Genomic DNA, 9,000 nt, shown 5'->3' with positions numbered 1-9,000 from the left:
CAGGGACAATAGACGATAAACGACAGATGTATTGCACAGCACAGTGACTTGCATTAATGATGGCTCATTTACCAGGCCCTCAACTAAGAGAGAGGCAGCTTGAATTAACGTTATTAGATACACCTGTGCTTTTTCTGCTGCAAAGTGAAAACGTGTGACCTGGTAAAGGTCTGTTAGTTCAGCAGCAAACAATTCTCTTTTTTATTTGTGTAGGTCTGAGTGTTAGAAGTTTGACTGGTTTAATTTCTTGTTTTTTTCCTGTGAATTTGGCCTTTCTGTCATAGAACTTGTTTACTTTTTTTTTTAATAACCTCTAAGCACCTTTGACTCAGAAGGTGGCATCACTGCTGCTTAAAAAAAAAACCTTCTTTGGAATATAGAGATGGGATATGAATATTAGGCAATAAGAAAAGTAAACCTTTGTGATAAAGGGACAAACAACAGATTTGAGCTCACCCAGTCCCGCTAGAAGTTGTCTGCCCAGCCGTACCTTCTGCCCCTAACTCAGGTGAGACTTTTGTATTGTTTTGTTTACATATTGAGACTGAAATGGCATATGCCAAGCTAACATCAGTTTCATACAGCACGTTATTAGAAGTATCTTTGCTAATACTGCTGACTGTGTCCTTTAGTTTCAGTATAGTGAGCGGACAAATGTTTAACAATTTGACACAAAGGCTACTTTGAATTTTTGAGAGCATCCTTAGGGTTCATAGGTTTAATGGTCAAGAATCATGTTTCCTTCTTATCCAAAATGCTCAAATTTAGTTCAAGACAACGTGAAGTAAGATAATTTAAAGCTAACGATGCTTTTGATACTCCTACTAATAAATAATAGATTTTTAGTAGTGGCTCATCTATGTATATAGGCAATTATCTTAATGCTCTGAATATTCCCATACAGCTGATGACCACTTATATTGTACAAATGTGGATTTAAACCTTAAAAAGAAATGATGCTGTGAATACAGCTACATTCATTATGTTATAATAATTTGATCATGTTTTACTGTGATTATAATATTCCTATTTTGAATTTACAGTTGGTGTGCTTTTCAGAATAATAGCAACAAATCACCACACCTTGTCTTGCAACAAGCTGAATCTCTTATACTCCTGTTAGTTGCTTGATTTAAAAAGACAAAATGCAATCAGAAATCATGCAATAATACATTCAGAGATTACTATAAAGGGACTTTATGTGAACCGAAATGTTGCAAGACAGCGATATCGAAAACGGCAATAACTAAAACATTAATATGTGATCCACCAGATTTATCTACTCAATCTAACATGGTCCTCCACTATTCTAGGAAATGGTGGTGTCTTTTATGCTACAAGTTATTAAAACTGGTCATTTGTTGAGCAGGGTCCTTGGATAGGTCTGCAGTGGAAGTCATTGCCACATATTTTAGGCCTTATATTTACTATAAATGAAAGAATAAATGTTCCCCTATCACCTTTAGGCCTCTTGGGACCGAGTGCCTCTGGAGCAAGATGTCTTACACCTACATACAAAACACACTCGCACTAGCTGCACACAGATGTGAGACAAACACTAGATGGTGCTGTTTGATGACCAATACCAGTAGTCCTTCATAGTAAGCTACAGCCAGGCACATCTGGACTGGGCCAGTGGTTTTGTAACTTTTTAAAATGTGGGTTATCTGTTGCTCGGTTCATGTGGTTCTTCTTTACTTGTGGTTCTTTATCTGATGAGACCAGTAGTGATTTGACTTTAAATTGATGTTTTGATAGAATGGAGTGTTTGTATTGCATTGAAGATGTGTGCTCCCTCATCCAACCTGATAAGGGGCGATGTCTGAGACTTCTCCGAGGATGTAGTGTAGTAGGATTCTTTTGCTTGGTGTGAAAACGAACCATGTGGTAGGTGCAGTGTATCTGTAAAAACAAAAGCATCAAAGTGATTATTCTAATAATTATGTTGCTTAAAAATAAATTCAAAGCGAAGAGGTCAATCCTCCAACATGGTTTCCTTTGTATAATCTCACTGAAACAGCAGATACAGAAACATGTCTTGCAAAATATGTATATACGTTCCATAAAGAACCACGTAGGTGATGCAGTAAGTTTGCTTGGTACCTACTGGTTACGCTAATTTACAGTTCATTCATGCAGGAGTCCGAGGGCAGTGACTTCAAAGCATCCCGGCAGCCAGGTGTTCAGTGAATTGCACATAATTGAACACTTTGGTTGAGATTGGTTCTTGTCTCTAATTCTGTTTTTTGAAAATATGATTACATGCAACACCTTGTTGACAAGTGGCAGTGGTCAGCAGGATCCATTTATCTAGTATGACTAGAAATGGAATAAATGGTAATCAGAAATGTCTCTTTGAGTAGTTCAGTTGTTTTTAATATTTTAGCTTGACCATAAGAAACTTTACATTTAAAAATATTTGCTTCAAAAATCACTTTACTAATCTGTCTTCTGCAGTACTGCAGCCTATTGTTTACTGTTTGCCTTTTATCCACATTTTTATGAAATGCAGCCACTCTGTCACACTTAAAAGTTTGCAGCACTCAGTGTGTAAACCAAAGCAGTATTCCCATGATAGTTTGACTCTCATGTGATTCCTCGACTACGAAAAACTACCCCTAGCATTTGGAATCACACTGATAATATTTGTTTGAAAGCTACTCAAGAAAAACAATATTTCAGTAATGGTGTAATGGTTTTGTTTAGGATTTAGCTCAGTAACTTTTGAAGATAATATGGTGTTTACAGATTTAAGCTAAGTCCGAGTTTCAGCTACAGTTTGATCTTAGTTGTTGGTCTGTAGCAATGTTTGTTTTCTCAGTCGAGTGTGTTTTCTGTGAGTCCTGAGGAATATGACTTGGATCCAGATCAGATTTTAGTGTGTGGTAGATCTTATGTGAATGTTATTGTGCAATTTTTGTCCAGATATTCTAGGTACTGTGTATGGAGTTTGAAGCAAACATATTGAAATTGGTCCCATCTCACAATGGCGAAGAATCCTTTAAGAAAATGTCCAGATTATGGTATAGATCGTGGTATAGATCAGCACCAGAATCTAATGGATTGTTCTGTGGGCTGTACACTACCTCTCCTAAGCATTTAATCAGAATCTATTTATTACTTGTGAGCTTCACTGTGAACCAACAAACAAAGGCCAGTGATAACATTGCCTCAGCCTTGGTGGCAGTAACTAAATAACCAACTCTGTGACAAGTAATTGAAGCTGTTGTTTGTAAGGCATCATTTTCAGTGTTGTGAGCTAGGATAAAAGGTCTTTCTCGTTTCCACTTGTGCACTTTTTTCTACCTTCTGAGTCTTGCAGCAACAGTGTGATGTTTGAAAGCTCAAAATATAGTGTGAATTGAGCTTTGTGTCAGAGATCAACCAAGAGCTGTATTTACCACCCATATTACTACTTCAGATAAAACCCCACATGTATGATTTATTTTATTTTTCTAATTCTAGCTTGTTTGTCAGTTTTTGATCTTTGGTTGCAGAAAAAAGCTAGTAGAGGAGCATGGATCTCCTAGCCATGCAGCTTCTGTGCAGTATGATATAGACAGTACAGCAACTTTTTCTGTGTTCTGGCATGGGACCAAGCACATGTTTGGCATTATTAATTAAACCTGCATTTATCTTTTATTATATTTTGGCCACTTGTGGGCTATGCAGTGAGCTTTAAACATAATACTGACCTATTCTCTCATAAGGGTAATTGTGATACGAACCAGTTAACATTCAGTCTTCTTGCTCTGTCACATTACACATGTATTAATTTGATCTGTTAGAGTAAAATCTCTTTAAAAAAAGTCTAGTTACACAAATGGGTATTAAATGTTCATCTAATTTTTGTTTAACTAGCTTCCTTAAGTCAATAAAATGATATCAGTGTTTTACCATGCCATATTTAGGTAGCTGCAATTTGTTAATGAGGACACAAGCATAATCTTTTGGCCAGTCATCATTGTCAGCATTGTTATCTCTTATTTAATGGCTTTGAAATGACAGTTTAAACCCATAGTATCAACTTTGGAGAACGTCTGAAATTAAGATGTTGAACCATTATTCTTCCTGTCCCAGATGAAAACAATTTTGGCTCGAGTCCCCTCATTGGACCTGCTGAAGGTCTTCAGACACATGGCGCAGCAGTCATGCCAGTAAGAGGTATTTCAAGTGGTTGTCAAACAAGTCTGCTGGGCTTCCAGTTTGGCACCTGTGTTGTTTTCTATTTTTATAAATAATGTTGGAGTCAACTTGTAGCCAGCAAAAATACATTTGTAAACAGATGAAACAGTTATGTATACATTTGCCCATTCATTAAACCAAGCTACTGCAGACCTTCAAACTGCATTTCTTAAGCTTCAGTTATCCTTTTACCAGTAAAAACCATATCTAAGAAAATATGTACAGTACAAGACAGCTTGGGTCGCAATACTTGAACAAATTGAAATGGAGAGTCAATGAGAATGAAGATCTTGGAATCTGGCTGAATGACAAAGAATCTCTTTACACTATACAGACATTAATCTTGGAAGAAAAAAAAAGCCAAATTTTAAAAATCTTTCCCCTTTTCAGCAAGAAACAATCTTGTTCAATCGATTTAATAAACTATGATGAGACATGACACATGCATACATCAGACCCATTACTCTGTAGACTTGACCCTGTCTGCTATGCCTACTTATGTTATATTTTAAATGTTGGAATAAGAACTTATCACTGTGATTTATATGGGTTAACTGGATGGACCTCACAAAAAATTAGACATACTTTTTAAGGTGCCTTTGCACTTGTAGCTATCAGACCAGATCATCCACATGGCTTACCTACAGTGTACACTACCTGGGGTTTGATCTGAGCTTGAAAAAAAATCTGCGTTTTCATTCTATACACCTCGGTTACCTTTGTAAGTCAGAGGTCTGCCCTTGCTTGGCATAAAACTAGTTAATGTCAAAACCAAGCTGACAGACAAGATTCTTTCTGTGTATGGTAATAACTCAGGATCAGGAGACTGCTGCAGGATGTGACTTTGGTGTGCTTTCTTCAAGGAGATTTAGCCATGTGACAGTTTATATCAACGTTCTCGTGAATTTGTGTGAATGTTGCACTTTATGTAGGAAGCTAAGGTTGAGTACAGTCAGTTCATTTTTGTTAAAGTTATATCTGCCTTGCTAGTAGATCAGTGGAGTCAAGATAATATTTATCTAAAATCAGGTCTACCCTATTGACAGGTCTTCAATTCAGTAATAGCAGGCGGAGGTGGATGGTTGAATTAGTTGCCTGTAGGTTACCCATTTTGTCATTTTGTTATTTCTTTCACTGTGTGTAAGCAAAAGGATTGTGTTGTCTCTGTTGATGACATTCGATCATGTGACTGGTGCGAAACTGGAAGAATACAAACATCTGAGGGGACAGGGTAACTCTGGCTGATGTCCAGACCTGATTGTGCAGACAGTGTCCAGAGTTCATATGTGAAAAGATCTTAAGTCATTTAACTTTTTTTGGTAAAAGGTGACAGTTCTACTTAATAAATCATCAAAAGATGCATCTGAAAATGGTTCAAATGAATTTAATTTGAACAGCAGAGTCATCCTGATGATTGATGGGGTTTGACACAGCAGTCACAAGTTAGTGAAGCTAAATCTCAAGATGGACTAAACTTCAGAGTACAAGAACATGGACAGATGCATCTCCTAAGTTGGTCTGTACCTAATAAAACTGTTCAGGGCTCAACTGTTTGACTCTGGCTGGACTTTAAAAAAAATCAGCTATAGAAGTGGTATAAAGGACTGACTTTTTAAACATTGGAAAACATTTTAGTTGTGCTTTTGCCCTTGTAACAGTACTTGGCATTTCATAAATTATCCAAGTGAGATGTAGCATGGGCAAAAGCTGACTTCAAACAGCATAAGGGAACCACAGAGCAATGCTTCCAAAAGCCTCCATCAGCACCCCTTCCTCATTCTTGCCTGCTTTGACATAACACAAGTTATCAATGCAAATTTTTAATGAGGATCAGTTGAAATAATAGATATCCTTTATAATGTGGCCCCTGTGTATCAGGGCATCTTATGTGACAGCTATGACATGCTTTATTTGCATAAAAGTACTGTAAATTTAGCATTTCATTACATCTCTGTGATAATTCAGAGATGTAGGTTAGGATCATAAACAAGAACTGGCAAACAAGATTTTGTGCAATGAGGAAACATCTTTACTGTTGCATATTCTAAAGATAGACATGCAAAACAACACTCTCAGATGTTACCTTTTTGTAAGGAATTTTGTGAGGTCTTGTTCTGAGTTGCTTATTTCTTCATATTAACGTAACAGAAATGCTTTAGTCATTTTCAAATTGGTTCAGAATGTGACATTCATCTTTCTGTGGATATAAAAACTATTTGCACTTGTGCTACGCTTAACATTCGTAAATTATGCAAAGATAAAGCTTCTGTACTGTGCTTCCAACTGTTCTCAGGAAGAAGTTCAAGAAGCAGCACTTCGGAGTTGTCTTTTTTTTCTGTCTTGGAGAGAGGAGGGGTGGTGCAGGGAGGAGGAGGAGTAAGTTTGGAGTCCCGAACAAGGGGAACCACAGGCAAAGGAGCCGCTTTATACTGTGCTCCTCTGAGCTGTCTATGTCTCTCTCTCTCTTTGTGTTTGCTAGGAGTCAGTGTGCACCTGTACGTTTCAGCTCTCACTAGTCTGTTTATCAGTGCTGTCATGTTAGCAACTCATGCAGCAATCAGCAGAAGAGAAGCAGAAGTGGACCTGGTAGGCTCAAATAACAAAAACTCAGAGGAAAGGAATTGTTTCGAGAGTTTCTGCCTCCATCTTGAGAAGAAAAATATCCAAGGAGCAAACTTGCCTAGCTGGAATGAAGTACTGACAACAAGCAGACTTCTATGGAAAAGGGTGAGTTACTCACAAACAACTGAAGTTACTCAAAGTTGGGTGATTTCAAGCAGGATGAAAGTTTTTACCTTGTACTACTTTTGTATGCTTCAGTAAACTATGCAGTACTGTAGCACTAATACAGTTTTACATTTTTTTTTATACCTTTGCATGTGCATACGCGCGCATGTTGCAGCATGTGTTGTTTTGTTGAATTTCAAGATGTGTTATCTGGTCTGTGGTTCATCTTTGGGTTAAACTCAGCTGCTCTGATTCTCTCGGGGTTATGCCTTGTTCATTTGTTCAGAGCCATCACAGGTCCAGAAATAAAAACATGCACACTTCCACACACAGGAAACAATAGGACACTGTGATGTCTTCACTCCTGAGCAGACATTTATTTACTCCTGCAGGTGAAAATAATAGCAGGCTACCTGTAAAGTGATATTCTACAATACCCTTAGTCTAGTTATAATAGCATTATACTGTAAACAACCCATTCAGCCTGGAGTGTCGATGGTAGATTAACTCTCTTTCTGCAGAGGCAGAGAGTGATGCAGTTTGTAAACATGTTCTGTATTTGCAGCAAAAATACCATAGTTCATATTTCTGGTATGTTCGTTTCAGTGCTGTTTTGTGGCTAGGCAAAATATGAAACACCTGTAGTGCAGTTCACCAACAGCACAAACTACAGACTCCAAAATAATCATAACAGTTGAATCAACACCTTTCTGAAATAGTTCAATTTTCAGGAATGTTTTAGCTAGGTGTTCCTAATAACCTGTCATCTGACTGTACATTACAGCTAGACAACATTCAAAGTGTCCAATACCTCGGAATTAGGAGCCACCAGCCATAATAGCCTTCTATTTATCATATGGATTGCATTAGTCACCCAGGAATAAGTTGAAGAGTAAGTAAAATAAAGTTGCATTAATCTATGTTTAGCCACTAGTGGACAGAAGAACCCAAAACAAGGTGACAGAGATGCAACCCTGATATTTTATTCACCTTAAATGGGGAACATATAAGCCAACGGTAGCCTGGTTACACATCTGGCAGACATGGAGCAACAGCAGCATTTATTTGGAGATGTGTCATGCTGAGTGTTGCTCTTTTTTTGGTTGATGTGTTATCTTCACAAACCTCTGAGGGGAAAATATCTGGGTCTTTAGCTAACTTAATATTTGGGGTTTTGCAGCAGGCAAATACTAAGTAGTTAACTGCTGCATACAACCCCAAATCTGAAAAAGGTGGGTTTTATGTAAAACTAAAACTGAAAATAATGATTTGTGAATCATCTGTGTCCTGTATCACAATGAAAACAACACAGCAGCACATTATTTGATGTGGTACCTCATCACCTTTATTTTTGGTTCAAAATAAACACTCATTTCAATTCTGATGCTGCAACACATTCCAAAAAACGTTAGGACAGTAAAGTGTTTACTACGATGTGAGGTTGCCATTCCTTTTCACAACACACAACAGGGATAGTAATGAGGTAAAACAATGAAATGATGATTCCATTTGAAACAGATGATGTCAACAGGTGAATGCATCATGATTTGGTACATCATTGAAATGTTTGAAAACAATGTTCCTCAGAGAAAGGTAGGAAGGGATTTGAATATGTCATCCTTTATGGTGCGTAACGTAATTAAAAGATTCAAGGAATCTGGAGGGGTTTCAGTGAGTAAAGGGCAAAGACGCAAACCTAAGCTGGATGACTGTGCTCTCCGATCCCTCAGACGGCACTGCATCAAGAATCGTCACTGGGGCTCAGGATGACTTTGGCTCACCTGTGTCAGGCACTACAATATGTAGTTACATCCATAAATGCTGCTGTAAACCGTACTGTGCCAAAAGGAGGCTCTATGTCAACAGTGTCCAGAAGCTCAGTTGACTGCTCTGGGCTCAGAGGCATCTGGGATGGACCATCACACAGTGGAAACTTGTACTGTGGTCACACAAACCAGTATTTCAGGTCTTTCTTGGAAGGAATGGACGCCGTGTGCTCAAGACCAAAGGCGACCATCCAGACTGTTACCAGTAACAAGTTCCGAAGCCAGGCTCTGTCTTGGTCTGGGGTCGTGTCAGTGCCCTTGT

The 9,000-nt window shown here is 38.0% G+C and overlaps 1 long non-coding RNA gene across 4 annotated transcripts in view; it reads left to right on the top strand.

The window, feature by feature from the left end:
* Positions 1–141: 141 nt before the first annotated feature.
* The window catches only part of LOC109959531 (uncharacterized), a 47,923-nt gene continuing 39,064 nt past the window's right edge, over positions 142–9,000 (top strand). For 3 of the 4 annotated variants that reach the window (XR_002274849.1, XR_002274850.1, XR_002274851.1), the window contains exon 1: positions 142–508. This is a non-coding gene — a long non-coding RNA (uncharacterized LOC109959531). Of the gene's footprint in view, positions 509–4,105; positions 4,165–6,664; positions 6,913–9,000 lie in introns of those variants that run through there. The other variant, XR_002274852.1, reaches the window with a different exon arrangement.

This window comes from Monopterus albus, unplaced genomic scaffold, assembly GCF_001952655.1.
Source record: "Monopterus albus unplaced genomic scaffold, M_albus_1.0 scaffold39.1, whole genome shotgun sequence".
Lineage (NCBI taxonomy): Eukaryota > Metazoa > Chordata > Actinopteri > Synbranchiformes > Synbranchidae > Monopterus > Monopterus albus.
Note: the sequence above shows the minus strand (reverse complement) of the source record. Positions and strands in the feature narration are given on the sequence as shown.